The following is an 18042-nucleotide window of genomic DNA, read 5'->3' on the forward strand; positions in this document are numbered from 1 at the left end:
GGAGGGCTGAGGGGGATGACAACTGAAGTAGAGGAATGAGCAGGCGCAGGGTAGAGGAGGGCTGAGGGGGGATGACAACTGAAGTAGAGGAATGAGCAGGCGCAGGGTAGAGGAGGGCTGAGGGGGGATGACAACTGAAGTAGAGGAATGAGCAGGCGCAGGGTAGAGGAGGGCTGAGGGGGATGACAACTGAAGTAGAGGAATGAGCAGGCGCAGGGTAGAGGAGGGCAGAGGGGGGACAACTGAAGTAGAGGAATGAGCAGGCGCAGGGTAGAGGAGGGCAGAGGGGGATGACAACTGAAGTAGAGGAATGAGCAGGCGCAGGGTAGAGGGAGGGCTGAGGGGGATGACAACTGAAGTAGAGGAATGAGCAGGCGCAGGGTAGAGGAGGGCTGAGGGGGATGACAACTGAAGTAGAGGAATGAGCAGGCGCAGGGTAGAGGAGGGGGCTGAGGGGGATGACAACTGAAGTAGAGGAATGAGCAGGCGCAGGGTAGAGGAGGGCAGAGGGGGGATGACAACTGAAGTAGAGGAATGAGCAGGCGCAGGGTAGAGGAGGGGGGATGACAACTGAAGTAGAGAAAACCCACATGAAAACATACTATAGTATTCACTGAAGTGTTTTTGCAGACTTTACTGCAGCTATCACTATAGTGTTTACTGTAGTATTGTAGTATACTGTAGTATTACAGTTAAGCATAGCATAAATACTGTAGTAAATAAAACAATAGTATATACTATAGTAATTAATGTAGTGTTTTTGTGAATTGTAGTATTCTGTATTTTTACTGTAGTGTTTTTGAAGACTGTACTCAATTGTAGTATTTACTATATCGTTTTTTGCGGACTATAGTATTTACTGTAGTGTTTTTGCTGACATTACTGTAGAATTTACTGTAGTGTTTTTGAAGACTGTACTCAATTGTAGTATTTACTATATTGTTTTTTGCGGACTATAGTATTTACTGTAGTGTTTTTGCTGACATTACTGTAGAATTTACTGTAGTGTTTTTGTTTCATTATCTTTCAAATAGAAGTGGAGGCCTTCTCCTTCAGGAAATGTTCTGGAGAAAAACTAAAACACCAAAATGATATAAACTGTAGGTAGGCAGGACTGGGGTCTAAAACAGATAGTTCAGAGCTTCTGCTCTTTTCTATAACCTATAAAGAACACAATATATGGTCTATACTTGGCATGTAGGTTTCTAATTTATGGGCGGCATAAATTACAATATGGGGGAAGGGGAATGGGCAGGGAATTTGCAAATGAAATACTGTAATATTTACTATAGATTAAAAAAAAGTGTAGTGTTTTTGCAGACTGTAGTGTTTTCGCGGACATTACTGTAGTATTAACTAGAGTGCCTTTTTGTGTGGATAATACAGTAGTATTTACTGTAGTATTATACATTATAAACTGGGTGGGTCAAGCCCTGAATGCTGATTGGCTGACAGCCGTGGCATGTCAGACTGTATAACACAGGTATGACAAAACATTTATTTTTAGTGCTCTAATTACGTTGGTAACCACTTTATAATAGCAATGATATGTGGGCAATATACCACTGCTTAGGGCTGTGTCCAGGCACTTTGCGTTGCGTCATGCTTAAAAATAACAGCTTTTAGCAGTGGTATATTGGCCATATACCACACCTCCTCGGGCCTTATTGCTTAAGGGTACTACAACATTCTTTAGTAAGTACAACACACGATAAAGCCCCACAGTGGAGGTGTCATAATATCCATAAAACCTAGCGGTCAAACGGGGGAATGGTTCCAATCGTTTTTCCATCATTCATTCTTCCCATAGGGGATTTAGGAAACACTTAAAATAAGGTCTGTGTTTCATGTAGGCTTACCCTGGCGTGACGTTTTGATAACCATGTAAATCTCTCTCGGACAAGGTGACTTTCATCAATATATATATTTACTTTCAGATTCGAAAATGCTAATTAGCCTCAAAGTACTACAAATCCCTGCAAGCTCCTGCAAGTCATCTCTAGCTGATACCTTTGCGAACAGGTATTGTGTTAAATTTAAACTTGCGCAAGACAGTTCACATAATTGTCCATTGAAATAAATGTAAGCAATGTATTAATTACTATGTTTAGCTAACATTAGATAGTTAATATAGAGACTCTTACTTTTACCTCGATTCAGCAGTCTCGTCCAGATCATCATGGCATTTATGATAGCCACATTAGCAGCTAATTAGCATTTAATTTTGGGGGTGTAAATACAGGCTAATATATTGATAAAAGGCACCTTGTCCTGGAGAGATTTACACAGTAATCAAAACATCATACCAGGGTAAGCCTACAAAACACAGACCTTATTTTCAGTGTTTCTAAAATCCCCTACTGGAACCATTTCCCTGTTTGACCACTAGGTTTTATGGGTAGTGTGAGTCATACTGTGGTACTCTATAGAGGGATACTACAGTGTGTAGCATAGTATTCTACGGTATACTACAGTTTACGATAGAATTCTATAGTAAGTAGTGCAGTATTCTACAGTAAACTGTAGTATTTGTTTTACGTGGGAATAGAGAGAAAGAGAAGAGAGAATGAGAATGTGTGTTTGAGAGAGGTTGACAGAGAGGGAGAGAGGTAGCTGGTATTGGATATAGAGTGGGAGAGGGGGTGGTGGAGGTATGGTTGGCTAGTTGCTCTGTGCCAGAGGGAGTGAGTGGAGGTCTGGGATGGTAGGGGTATGTCAGCACTAAGAGGAAATTAGGATTTAACAGAATACAGAGCAGCAGAACCCAAAACTCAACTTAGACAAAGAACTGAGCCACTTGCACAGCCAACACACACACACACACACACACACACACACACACACACACACACACACACACACACACACACACACACACACGCACACTGCAATGTCTAACTATACAGCCCCCTCTCGCCATCTAGTGGAGACACTTTGTGCTACACCACTCCTGGGACTGGTTATTTTCACATCAAGTGGGAGAGGAGAAAAAAAAGGGTTCCTAGCTTTGGTATGTTCCATTACATGCATTTAATAAATATTTATGTGAATAATGTATATATAGGAGCAAGGAGCTGTGGAGCGTGCGTGTGCGTGTTGTACACGCATGAGCACGCGTGTGTGCATAAACCTGTGTGTGTGTGTGTGTGTGTGTGTGTGTGTGTGTGTGTGTGTGTGTGTGTGTGTGTGAGCGGATTTGTCTTCTCCACTCTTCCACCCTGTGTGTTTGTTCAGATGGAGAGGGAAGCGGAGCACTTCCAGTGTACTGTGGTCTCTGCTGTAATCCAGAGGGTTGACAATGTCTCCAAGTCAGTCAGACAGACAGGCCAGCAGGAAGAGGGAGAGGGCCATGTGCGCACAAGGCAGGGTGTGCCTCAGAATGGTAGCATTGCTCGCCAATGCCTCGGTGATTCATGTCTTCCAAATTGCTGACTCGCTGTGGTCTTGATAACAGGAACATTTACACTGCCTGGCACAATATTCCTTTAATCAATTACCTAAAATCCATGCCCGTTGATAGAGTAATCCACTGTGTGCTCCCTCACTGATCTCTTATTATCTTATTCTCATAGGTGAACATATGTACAGTATACGTACAGTTGAAGTCGGAGGATTACATACACCTTAGCCAAATACATTTCAACTCAGTTTTTCACAATTCCTGAGATTTAATCCTAGTAAAAATTCCCTGTTTTAGGTCAGTTAGGATCACCACTTTATATTAAGAAGGTAAAATGTCAGAATAATAGTAGAGAGAAAGATTTATTTCAGCTTGTATTTCTTTCAATCACATTCCCAATGGGTCAGAAGTTTACATACACTCAATGAGTATTTGGTAGCATTTCCTTTAAATTGTTTAACTTAGGTCAAACGTTTCGGGTAGCCTTCCACAAGCTTCCCACAATCAGTTGGGTGAATTTTGGCCCATTCCTCCTGACAGAGCTGGTGTAATTGAGTCAGGTTTGTAGCCCTCCTTGCTCGCACACGCTTTTTCAGTTTTTCAGAAATAGCATTATAAATATTCACTTACCTTTGATGATCGTCATCAGAATGCACTCCCAGGAATCCCAGTTCCACAATACATTTTTGTTTTGTTTGATAAAGTCCATAATTTATGTCCAAATACCTCCTTTTTGTTCGCTCGTTTAGTTCACAAATCCAAATTCATGAGGCCCAGGCACTAGGTCCAGACGAAAAGTCAAAAGTTCAGTTACAGTTCGTAGAAACATATCAAACGATGTATAGAATCAATCTTTACGATGTTTTTAACATAAATCTTCAATAATGTTCCAACCGGACAATTCCTTTGTCTTTAGAAATGCAATGGAACGCAGGTCGCTCTCACAGCCATGCGCGTGACCAGCTCATGGCATTCTGCCAGACACCTGGCTGAAACAGCTCTCATTCGCTCCCCCTTCACAGTAGAAGCCTGAAACAAGGTTCTAAAGACTGTTGACATCTAGTGGAAGCCTTAGGAAGTGCAATCGGACCAAATTTACACAGTATCTTGGATAGGCAAAGAGTGGAAAAACTACAAACCTCAGATTTCCCACTTACAGGTTAGATTTTTTTCCTCAGGTTTTTGCCTGCCATATGAGTTCTGTTATACTCACAGACATCATTCAAACAGTTTTAGAAAATTCAGAGTGTTTTCTATCCAGATCTACTAATAATATGCATATCTTAGCTTCTGAGCCTGAGTAGCAAGCAGTTTACTCTGGGCACCTTATTCACCCAAGCTACTCAATACTGCCCCCCAGCCATAAGAAGTTTTACGCCATTTTGCCACAACTTTGGAAGTATGCCTGGGGCCATTGTCCATTTGGAAGACACATTTGCGAACAAGGTTTAACTTCCTGACTGATGTCTTGAGATGTTGATTCAATATATCCACATAATTTTCCCTACCTCATGATGCCATCTATTTTGTGAAGTGCACCAGTCCCTCCTGCAGCAAAGCACCCCCGCAACATGATCCACCCCCTTGCTTCCTCATTGGGATGGTGTTCTTCAGCTTGTAAGCCTCCCCCTTTTCCCTCCAAACATAACGATGGTCATTATGGCCAAACAGTTCTACTTTTGTTTCATCAGACCAGAGGACATTTCTCCAAAAAGTAGTCCAAAAACCTTTGTCCCCATGTGCAGTTGCAAACCATAGTCTGGCGGTTTTATGGCGGTTTTGGAGCAGTGGCTTCTTCCTTACTGTACAGCCTCTCAGGTTATGTCGATATAGGACTCGTTTTGCTGTGGATATAGATACTTTTGTACCTGTTTCCTCCATCATCTTCACAAGGTCTTTTGCTGTTGTTCTGGGATTGATTTGCACTTTTCTCACCAAAGTACGATAATCTCTTGGAGACAGAACGCGTCTCCTTCCTGAGCGGTATGACGGCTGCATGGTCCCATGGTGTTTATACTCGCGTACTATTGTTTGTACAGATGAACGTGGTACCTTCAGGCATTTGGAAATTGCTCCCAAGGGTGAACCAGACTTGTGGATGTCTACAAATTTTTCCGGAGGTCTTGGCTGATTTCTTTTTCTCAGTGCAAAAGTGTACTGAGTTTGAAGGTAGGCCTTGAAATACATCCACAGGTACACCTCCAATTGACTCAAATGAGGTCAATTAGCCTTTCAGAAGCTTCTCAAGCCATGACATCATTTTCTGGAATTTTCCAAGCTGTTTAAAGGCACAGTCAACTTAGTGTATGTAAACTTCTGACCCACTGGAATTGTGATGCAGTGAATTATAAGTGAAATTATCTATCTGTAAACGATTGTTGGGAAAAATTACTTGTGTCATGCACAAAGTAGATGTCCTAACCGACTTGCCAAATCTATAGTTTGTTAACAAGACATTTGTGGATTGGTTGAAAAACAAGTTTTAATGACTCCAACCTAAGTGTATGTAAGCTTCCGTCTTCAACTGTATAGTGAGCTACTCTCCTGTAACCCCTCTAAAAGCCCAGGGGCCTCAGAAAGTTTGCCATGTTCTGGGACTCGTGAGTGAAGAGCAGTAATTGAACATTTCAATGTTGCTGTTATTTATTGAAATTGAGACCACGGGGTGCATAGAGACAGGAACTTCTTCGTTCATTTACACCATGGTCCCGCAGTGGTAAAAGCCCTGTGAAGTGTCTACATAAACAGAATTGGACTGAAGAATACAAAGCTGTGAAGGAGGATCCTGGCTCTTTCCTCTCCTCCTCTCCTCCATTCTGCCGGCTTGCGTTTATCTACAGTCCATCTCTCGTCTCGCTAATGTAGCTCGCTCATTCGTCTCGCTCCCTTCGAGCGAGGGAGGAGGGGAGGAGAGGAGGAGGAGGAAGGGGGAAAGAGAGGGCTGTGGGGAAAGTGAAATAACAGAGACTTGGGAGAGTGGTTGCGCTTTGCTCTCTCTGTGGGCCTTAACGCTGGCATTTCCCTTCGCTGCACTCTCTGACAGAGGGGAGAATAAAGATGGGGGTGTTGGTGGAGAGTGGGGGTCACTGGGGCTATTGTGGCACAGGGACACCATGGGGCCTGGGATGGGGGTTAAAGGGACTATGGGGCTGTTTAGCCCTAATGAAAGTTGAGGAGGTGGAAAGTGGGAAAAGAGAGTGATGAAAGCAGGAAACCTGGCCAGTGGTCTCCCAGCTCTACTAACAGGGGCCTGGGCTCTCTGTGTGAAGCTGAAGGGTACACCATGCTAGCCTCAACTCTAACCCCAATACTGAGCTCATACTGTAGTACCAACACTCAAACCTAAAAGAGCATTTACCTGTAAGTTACCATACAATAGACCCAGTAGTCAATAACCGAAGAAAGTCCACATAACAACAATCAGTGGCAACTGTCTACTTAAATCTACAAAAGCAGCACCAGCGAAAGTCAGTGCGGATTCAACACTAGATGTTTAGATAGTGTAAATATCCCAGACACCACATTCGGTTCCTTGAAAGTTGTGGGAACGTAGTTTTTAGTTTCCCATTAGTTCTTGGAGTGAAGCCATGTGTTTACTGTAAAAAAATGTAAAGCGCTGAGAATGGAAGTGAAAATATAGCCTGTTCAGGGAACATACATGTTTAGGTTGCAGGGAAGTTCTGAGAACATTTTACTATGGTTCCCCGAAAGTTTTCCTGGGAGATTTGATTAACTTTCTGAGAACGGAAATTCCTAGGTTATTTAATAACATTCTGAGAATGTTTCAAGAAGACCTTTAATAACACTGACTTCTATGACACTAAATACCTGAGCTTTGTAAACAATGTTAAATGTAGAGTATATCATACACGCTCTATGCATTTTATCAACATAGGACATTTGTTTGCTTAGGCATTAATCATGCAAACACATGTATTTTTTATTGAGGCATGGCATCGTTGAGATTCAAACCGATGATCTTCTGTTCTCGATCAATGGAATTAGCCAACTGCGTCACCAGGATGGAGCCAGCGTGTCATGTTTTTTTTAAACTCATACAAAGCTGTTCATGTTAGTCTATTCAAACAGACCCTATTTGAAAGAAAACAAGCGTTCTTTAGGTGTGGCCAATTAGTGGGAGCGGTCAACACACCTGAACACACTTAACAAAAATAGAGGATAGAGAGAGTATTTTTGATGCTGAGAATGGAATGTATCTGCGTTTAAATAACATTCTCAGAACGTTCTCTGAATGTTACCATCGTTTTCTTGTGCTTTTTATGGAACGTGACTTTAAATAGAACCAGAGGAAACCTGTAGGAAAAGTTATTGTGAAGTACTGAAATTCCCACAGAAGAGAGTTGTTTCTTAACGTTCTCTGAACTATTTGAGAACATTTCCAAAGTCAAACCAGTTGGAGAACGTTCCTAGAAATGTAAATCAAATGTAACCATGTTTATTAGACTTTTAGAAAAAGTTGTGTTAAAGTAATGAAATACGTTTTTTTTTGTCAAGTTCCTTAAATGTGCTGAGAATGTTCCCACGCCGAGCAACTATCCTGCACCAGTCCCAGAAAGTTGTGGGAAGGTTGTATGCAAAATAACCATAGGACAACCACACTCTCACCAAGCTCTAAGAAACATATGGTTCTCAGAACGTTTTGTGCTAGCTGGGTTGAGCCTGAGCCAGAGAGAAATAAAACATATTTTCAAGAGATCTATCGGGATAGAAGGAAAGTCCCTTCACTGCCTTCCACCTCCTCCCGTCCGATGCCTGCTGTGCTGTATGTACCTCCTCTAATGTACATTCCCACACACCATGGAGTTATGGAAGAATGGAAAATTATCACAATCTCTCAGCAACCCAACTCCAGGGCAAACAGCATAAGAAATATGGCGTTATAATGAGGCTATGAAAACATGGCTAATGAGGGGCCCACCGCATAAACAGGCCTTCAGCATAATGCAACAGCTGGCTGCCATGTCCACGGTAATCATCATTATCATCCTTATTGATGTTATTAATATGGTAAAGCATTAATCAACTGTCCTGTGGTAACAGTACATTAACTGTAGCATGGTCACAGCATGGTATGAGATTGGTTTTCTTGTAGAATGAAGTATTGTACATATCAGGACTGGGTATGTAAGTATAGGGAGGTATGAGATTGGTTTTCTCATAGAATGAAGTATTGCACATATCAGGACTGGATATGTAAGTATAGGGAGGTATGAGATTGATTTTCTCATAGAATGAAGTATTGTACATATCAGCATGACTGGGTATGTAAGTATAGGGAGGTATGAGATTTGAATGTTGCAGGAATGAGTTTATGTTTTGAGGATTCACAAAATTCATTCCTACACTCCCCGAAGAAGACTCTTGTAGTCGGTAATGGGGAGGCGGGCTTATGATATGAAATCATATACTTGGTTAAAGTGAAGTGTGAAAATCATATATAAAAGATAAACCTGAGATCATGTGCAATGGACCTGCTGGATTAGAATGGCTGGTGTAAAAAAAAATCACACAGTAAGTAGTCTCGGTAATCCCGGACATAGAGCAACAGCACTTGTTAATGTGGGAAGCAACCCTTCTGCCCAAAGGAGACTGCGCAGTAAGCAAACTAATATTTGTGAGCGCTGGAAGTGCATTAGGTGCAATGATCATGTACAACCACTAGAGTGCGCCACTGTTCAAGTAAAAGTTGATCAGAACATCTCAACAGTACTAAACATATTGCGTTGAAATCTTCTTGTCAGGCTTTAACCAATATACATTAAAAACCTTTTTCATACACATAATATACAGATAGACAATATTCAACATCTATTAGGAATAGACTTTAATTGTCTTACTTGCATTGACTTACCGACTCATTACCAAAAACAATAGCCTGTGGAGCAGAGTAGAGCCACCTAGTGTGAATTGAACCCCCCCCCCCTCTGTCTCTCTCTCTCTCTTTCTCGCTCTCACTCTCTCTTTCTCTCTCAGAAACATCTGGCTGAGCAGGAAACTGTGAGCACAGACCGGGTGAACCCCATCTGCCCGACAGCAAGAAGACACATTCAGAGATGTACCATTCTGGCTCAAAACCTCCACTAGGGCTGTGTTTACACAGCAGGCAGCTTAATTATGATATTTTTCAACTAATTGGTCTTTTGAACAAACAGAACAGATCTTTTGCCAATAATTGGGCTGCCTGTGTAAACGTAGCCTATGGCCTCAGCATGTCTACTAGTTGCAGCTACAGACTCAATCAAATGAAACGTCCAAATAATGTACTGTTCAGCCTACATTGGAGTAGTTTTTGCTATGAATGTGCCTCTAAAACATACGAGACAGCAAAAATAACCAGGCTAAAAGTAGTACAATGCATTGAGTGACTCATTGGAAACATAAAAACAATAAACACAGTCCCGGTCAGTTCCAATCAAGCCAAAGTGAAGGAGCTGGCTGCACAACCTGCCAGGTCCGCTCTGGGATTACTCATCAACCTGCCAGGTCCGCTCTGGGATTACTCATCAACCTGCCAGGTCCGCTCTGGGATTACTCATCAACCTGCCAGGTCCGCTCTGGGATTACTCATTAACCTGCCAGGTCCGCTCTGGGATTACTCATCAACCTGCCAGGTCCGCTCTGGGATTACTCATCAACCTGCCAGGTCCGCTCTGGGATTACTCATCAACCTGCCAGGTCCGCTCTGGGATTACTCATCAACCTGCCAGGTCCGCTCTGGGATTACTCATCAACCTGCCAGGTCCGCTCTGGGATTACTCATCAACCTGCCAGGTCCGCTCTGGGATTACGCATCAACCTGCCAGGTCCGCTCTGGGATTACTCATCAACCTGCCAGGTCCGCTCTGGGATTACTCATCAACCTGCCAGGTTCGCTCTGGGATTACTCATCAACCTGCCAGGTTCGCTCTGGGATTACTCATCAACCTGCCAGGTTCGCTCTGGGATTACTCATCAACCTGCCAGGTCCGCTCTGGGATTACTCATCAACCTGCCAGGTCCGCTCTGGGATTACTCATCAACCTGCCAGGTCCGCTCTGGGATTACTCATCAACCTGCCAGGTCCGCTCTGGGATTACGCATCAACCTGCCAGGTCCGCTCTGGGATTACTCATCAACCTGCCAGGTCCGCTCTGGGATTACTCATCAACCTGCCAGGTTCGCTCTGGGATTACTCATCAACCTGCCAGGTTCGCTCTGGGATTACTCATCAACCTGCCAGGTTCGCTCTGGGATTACTCATCAACCTGCCAGGTTCGCTCGCTCTGGGATTACTCATCAACCTGCCAGGTTCGCTCTGGGATTACTCATCGTCCGACTGCCTCCGAAGCATCCTCGAAAATCATTTACCCTGCTGGATAAACCCACAGGCAGAGGCCCCAAGCCTCAATCCCCTCTGGACCGTGAAGGAGGATAAAAGATTGGCCCTGTCTTTTCTTCTCTCTCTCCCTCCATCCTTCATAAAACCAGAAGAAAGGGGGAGCTTTGTGGTAGGGGTGTTTGAGCAAGGCGGGTGGGGTGCGGTGGTGGTGGGGGGGGTTTACTGGTGTAGTGGGGTCACACACTGCCAGGAAACAGGCGATGAGGGGGTAGAGGGTGGGAGAGGGAGGGTGTTTTCTGAGGGTAATTTACTCCACTGCGATACAAGGTGACAACCGGATTCCTTACTGGCACACACACACACACACACACACACACACACACACACACACATCCCATCAAGGATAGTATGTTTTACTATCCTTGATGGGACCTACAATTTATTTCCATTCAAAATCCTATTTTCCATAACCCTTACACTAACCCTAAACTTAACCTTAACACCTAACCCTACCTTTATCGAAGCCAAAAAAAAAAAAAAATGTCCTTGTGGGGAAATGTTCTTGTTTTACTATCCTTGTGGGGACTTTGGGGGATTTCTAGGACACACCAGGATAGTAATACAAGCCCCCCCCTCATCATGACCTCTATCTGCATAACAGAGCATGTGGAGAGAGGAAGGTTCTGTTCCTGGAAACAGTCTTCCATCTGTCCTGCCAGGGTTAGCCCACTCAACTTCTCACAATGACACCTCTATCTCTCTCTCTTTCTCTCTCTTTATCTCTCTCTCACACACACACACACACACATACATGCACGCACACACACACACACACACACACACACACGCACGCACGCACGCACGCACGCACGCACACACACAGTTCCTACCATCCCTACAGTAGGGGGGACCAGCCATTACAGAAAGCTCACTGGTCTTGATACTCGGCATTTGGTTGATTGGCTCTGTCAAAGGGTGAGGGCTTACCTCCTGAGGTTTCCAGCTGGTCAGTGGGATGGAACGAGTGTCTTCTGGTAGTGTCTGGTCAGTGTCTGGCACAGACTGAGATGTGGTGATGTCATACCCGAGTTCTACTGGGAAAGGACAACCACCAATAAACCATAGATCTTGGATTCAAATTGTCAATTGTGAAAAGTCCAGTCAGTCCACACAGTTTCTTTTTTTGTCAGACTGTCATGCATTGTGTCACGGCACCCTATAGACAGGGGCGGATTGGCAATTCTGGCAAATGCCAGATGGGCTGGACAATTGTTTTGTTAGGTGGGCTGGTCAAAATTGACACACACAAAAATATTTATTCATATATAAAAATAAAACAATGAAAAAGATGATACGGCCGGCGGCCCATGTGCCTGTTAAGATATTTTCTTGAAATTTGTTGGAGCAATTTATTTTATACTAATCTTAAATGAGCCATTAGCTAATCATGTGGGCAACAGCCGGCTCCCTAGCAAGATGGGCCCGGTCCGGTTTTCTGACGCAAACTCACATTCAAAGGCAAATGTTGCACCAGCAAAGAGACCTGGTCAGACTCTGTCATCAGTTATGTCACCCAAGATCATGGAAAAAATGGAAAGGGTGCCTATAAACGCAGAAAGATCACAATCTACATTGTCACCAACATTGGGCCGGCTAAAACCATGATTTGGTCAAACAGTGAAGTGCATTATCCTCATGTCCAGCCCTTATCTGCCCCTATGATTTTGCTGGCGCCTGCTGCTGTGATGAACAAAGTCACAGCCACTCTCCTCTCCCACCATGCACTCAAGAGAAGAATGCTTTGGAAGCTTCGTCACCCTTGTCCCTGTCAATAGAGAGCAGGGTCTCAGCTTTCTGTAGGTACTGTTTGTATTTCTCAACTCTAAATATTCAGTTCAATAGCAACTATTTTACAACCAATATATTTGATATGGCTTTGAGATACGGAGTGGAGCGAGCGCAAATTGCGCACCAGCCATTTCGAGGGCAAAGGCCTAGGTCTCATGGGAAGTTGCCTACATATGGCTACTAACAGTGGGTATTGTATTTAGAGATAGCGATCTAGTTATTTGTGTTTTGAGTTTCCACTTACTTTCCCCCTAATGAATAAGCCTATGATATTAGTTAGTGCACATAAAGATGTATGCAATTCATCTCTATTGAAAAGAATATAATAATAATTCTGGAATCCTAATCCTAAATCCCAACTATAGTCTAATTGTCAACCCAAAATTCATGACAATCACTGAATTAGGATGCCCATCCAAATATATTGAATCACGCATTCCTGCTTGGATGGTCGTGTTAGACGAAACAACTTATCTTGAATAATTCCGTAGTCTATTTGTTATACTTTTTAACCCTATCAGTCCCGAGAAAATCAGCAAAGAATATACTTTTCATTTATCTGACTATCATTTATCTGCATGTCCAGCCCTTATAATTAGCCTCACAATGAAGGGTTTTAACATTTTATTTTCAGGAAAATCAGGGCTACACGTAAAACACAAAATCATTTGGCATAAAGAGTTGCGCTCATGAGTTTTGTTAACAAATGTCAATAAAAAAAATAAGGCCAGCCAAAGCAAAAACCTGATAAAAATGAATTTGTATGAATGCTGTAAGTACAGAACTCGTTTGCTCAAGTGGGAAATAAATATCCAACTAGTCAGTGACAACTGTGTGGAGTTTGGAGTTTGTGACAGCAACTGTGTGAGCTTATTACAGTATTATAGACACTGTCCTGGGATTTCCTATGATCTTATATGGAGAAGAACCTCTTACCTTCTACCGACTCTTGTGTAGCTCAGCCCCAATTAATAACACAGACTAATGGTATCTACAGGTGCAGAAGAATGGACTAATCTAATGGTGCAACCCAGTAGTCTTTAGCTCAAACACACAATGTATAAAACTGGTTGGAAGTCCTAAATCACGCCTGCATTACAGCGGGACTCATTGGGTTAATAAAGCACTATTAATCACTTTGTAAGATGACGACTCACCCAGCAAATCATGCGCTGGTGCCACCAACCAACCTCAAAAGCCAGTGACACCAGTGGCACCGGGTGAAATGTTAGCCTGGTGCCCTGTAAAGAGTAATTAACACTTAGGGTAGGTGTTGATTTGTTTTGTTTGTCCTGCAACTGCAAATATTCCTCGCCTGGAACTGGAACTCTTGTTGTAGGCTTAAATAAGTGCTGTCTCCATCAACATAATAAATATGCCAGCAGGCACAACAAATGCACTGCCATTGGACACTTTGCAATAATTGACCCTTCTTCAAACCAGGTGGGCGTCCACACAGGTGGGGACTTACACCTCCTTTCATGTAGCCATGTTTGTCTGTTTCTCCTTTCAGAAGATTTGGTTGGTTTTGATAGATGATCACAACCTGGCTCTGAAAAGCTAGATAGTCTACTAAGTCATCTTGATCATCTGGCAACAAGTAAAAAGTAACAAGTGCAGGATTGAGGGAGAACAGAACATAAGGACAATGAGAAGAAATAAGAAAAAATGTAGGATAAAACCCACAGAAAAGGGAATTCCTTTGGGGGAATTATGGAGGATTTCCAAAGGAAAGACAATGCAAGGCATTGAAAAGGAAACAAACAAATCACATACAGGCGAGGTCGGATTGTCTAGACATTGTAATTGATGTGTACAGTGTCACACTAAATTATACATTGAATAGCTTTATATTCTCGTTATAAAAAGTGCATTGTTTCAAAAGTTGCATGCATCAATACTCAAATGAAACAATGGCTACGGCAGCAGGATTCTGGCCCATACCATTGACCTACCAGCAGGATCCTGGCCCATACCATTGACCTACCAGCAGGATCCTGGCCCATACCATTGACCTACCAGCAGGATCCTGGCCCATACCATTGATCTACCAGCAGGATCCTGGCCCATACCATTGACCTACCAGCAGGGAAATAACTCTGAACATTCTAAACAGCATCACAAACAAAGGCTGCTGAGGGAAAATCCAGAGACATTGTTTGCTGATCATACGCTAATTGGAGACCAGAATACCTCTTCTATACAGAGCATACTGCTGCTTGGTATTCTGCAGCATGTAGGCACTTTATCCATGTCACAAACAGAGGAATCACTAATGGCCGACATATCTTGGTATTTGATGAACAGGAGCCTGATAATCGACCCTTCACCATTAACTCGTACAACAATGGCACGGGATTGTTGAAACGCCTAGACGCTGCACTTTCCCTCTAGATACATGAGTTTACATCACTGAAAGAGCTAGCAGACACCTTGAAAGAGAATGGCACTCTAACTGCGGCACTTCAATCAGAAGACAGACCCTCACATCTAACCAAGCCACCCTAGCAGACATAGAGAGTGGCAACTTGTCCCAGGCCTTTGGAAGTATTTCCCTACTGGAGGTAGGGATGAATTAGCCATAAAGGACCTCTGGAGCAGAGTGACCATCGGGTTCTTGGTCACCTCCCTGACCAAGACCCTTCTCCCCCGATTGCTCAGTGTGGCCGGGCGGCCAGCTCTAGGAAGAGCCTTGGTGGTTCCAAACTTCTTCCCTTTAAGAATGATGGAGGCCACAGTGTTCTTGGGGACCTTCAATGCTGCAGAAGTGTTTTGGTACCCTTCACCAGATCTGTGCCTCGACACAATCCTGTTTTGGAGCTTTACAGACAACTCCTTCGACCTCATGCCTTGGTTTTTGCTCTGACATGCACTGTCAACTGTGGGACCCTATATGGACAATCATGTCCAATCAATTGTATTTACTTCAGGTGGACTGCAATTTCAGTACACAGAGTTGTAAGAGATCTTCAGTTTCTTGGCAGTTTCCCGAATGGAATAGCCTTCATTTCTCAGAACAAGAATAGACTGACGAGTTTCAGAAGAATGTCCTTTGTTTCTGACCATTTTGAGCCAGTAATCGAAGCCACAAATTCTGATGCCCCGTATACTCAACTAGTCTAAAGAAGGACAGTTTTATTTCTTATTTAATCAGAACAACCATTTACAGCTGTGCAAACATAACATAATTATCAGTTAACCTTTTAAAATGCTAAACTTGGATTAGTTAACACAATGTGCCATTGGAACACATGAGTGATGGTTGCTGATAATGGGCTTCTGCACGCCTATGTAGATATTCCATTAAAAAAAAACACTTTCCAGCTACAATAGTCATTTACAACATTAACAATGTCTACACTGTGCTTCTGATCAATTTGATGTTATTTTAATGAAAAAAAATGACATTTCTAAGTGACCCCAAACTGTTGAACGGTAGTGTATATATTGGCCAGCACATAGGGATCCTCAACTGTGTCAAATTGAGACGCGCTCAGACTAGCCACTCCAGGGAAGCAAGTCGTGCCAAAGCGGGCGGAGTCGGAAATGCGAAAGCCGAGCTCTGCCTGTCCTACCTCCCCCGGCGGAGGTGTGCTATCGTGGAGTCAAGCAAGAGCGTGTGATCAACTGGCCCTGAGAACCACAGTGTTGCTCCGGACTGAGAATTCACTGCGACTCGACAGATCCCCAGTTTACTACGATACGGTCGCGACCACTGCGAGAACAGTTGGCTTGAGACATTTCCGCCTTGCCTGCCAGTCTAGATAGACCGTATAGAGTCCGACATTCTCCCACTGTTCCCCGAATAGGACCCGTCATAACAGGAATATTTTTGGTGTCTGCTCGGCTATTTCTCCCAGAAATGGACGGTTTCGCCGGCAGTTTGGGTAAGTTACAGACGAATACTAGCCTATTAACATGTCTGTCTAACTGGTGAATGCGAAAAGCATCGCAATTCATATAGCAGCCTGGAACGTATTGTGTCTTCATGTACAGGCCTACACGTGTCAGTGCTCTACCTTATTTATTAAACCAATCGAGTCAACATTGTAACATATCACCTTGACACCAAGTTGGTTCCAATGTGTCAAAGGGCGCCACATTTTATGAGCTCTGTTTTTCTGTGCTGGATATCACAAGTAGGCTTCACTCGACGTACCACACTGCATGCAAGTAGGCTATTGTAACAAAGCATCTGATCTTGTGCTATTCTCTCATACGCACTGGGTTGTGCGTATCTGTTTTTTACGTCCATTGCCTGCTATTGCTATGACAGAGAGCCTTTTGAAAGACGTGTGGGTTGAAGAATAGATTCGGCAAGAAATTATTTATTTATCCAGTCAGTCTGCCAATGCGGGTGCGCGTAGGGTCGTGTGCGAGAGCATTGCCAGCGCCGCGTATTTTGACGCGCGCAGAGTGTGCGTGTGTGTGTGAAGAGGGTACGTGTCAGATGAGTGGCACTCCAAGAAGGGGGCCTTCCAAAGGTACTAATGTAACCGTTACACAATACAATTTAACTGACTGACGTTCTAACAAAAGGAATTCAACTTCCTCATTATATACCAGGCAGGTGACTATCTCCAAGGACTGTAAATGATTAGAATATCAACTTCCTTATTATCACGTTTTTACGAATCTCAGACGCAGTGCTGTATATGTAAACAATAATGCAATACCCTACAGAATACTGTACATTTTGTAAAATCCACACCCCATAGGAAAGATAATCACAGATGGTCAGCAAAACACCTCCCAGAGTTTACTGCAGGTGACTTCTGACTACAGTGTTAATTTTTGATTACAGTGATGATGGAACATGCATGGCATCAATTGCTCTCAATATCGGTTAAATTCTTGCTGTTGATGGGCTACACATGCATGTCTTTTTAAAATTTAGTTGCTTGGAGATGCCACAGGCAATTATTGTAGTGGGAGTCATCGTGTATGTGCGAGTGTGTGTGTGCAGTAAAGTATAGATTGAGTGGTGGTAGTGTCATTCTGTCTTTATCCTTCCCATTTGAATGTGGTGTGTGTGGTGTGAGCGAATCCCAGTTCTCTCCCTCCTTATCCTTCATGCTTGAATGCACTCAATGCAGTACAGTGAAGTTGGAGGACGTTAGCCTGGAGCACCACGACAGAGGAGGTGGTGGAGGGTACGTGAGAGAGTGCCCGCACAGCGTATGAGGCTTCTGGTGCATAGCACGCTGAGGAATACATGCCCAGTCGTAACTGCTCTGCAGTGCCCGCAGCCTGTGCCAGCCTGTCCTCAACACTTACTGTGCTGATTTTCTCTCTCTCTCACACACACATTGGGGGGTTTGTGTCCACTGCCCACCAGGGTCTTGGGCAGAGCAGGACCTAGTAGAGAAGGCTGTTGTCTCTTTCTCCTTATCTCACTCTGAGTAAGGCCACATTGCTTTACATATACACATTATGCAATCGCTTATCAAACATT

This window comes from Oncorhynchus nerka, linkage group LG28 (genome assembly GCF_034236695.1).
Source record: "Oncorhynchus nerka isolate Pitt River linkage group LG28, Oner_Uvic_2.0, whole genome shotgun sequence".
Taxonomy (NCBI): domain Eukaryota; kingdom Metazoa; phylum Chordata; class Actinopteri; order Salmoniformes; family Salmonidae; genus Oncorhynchus; species Oncorhynchus nerka.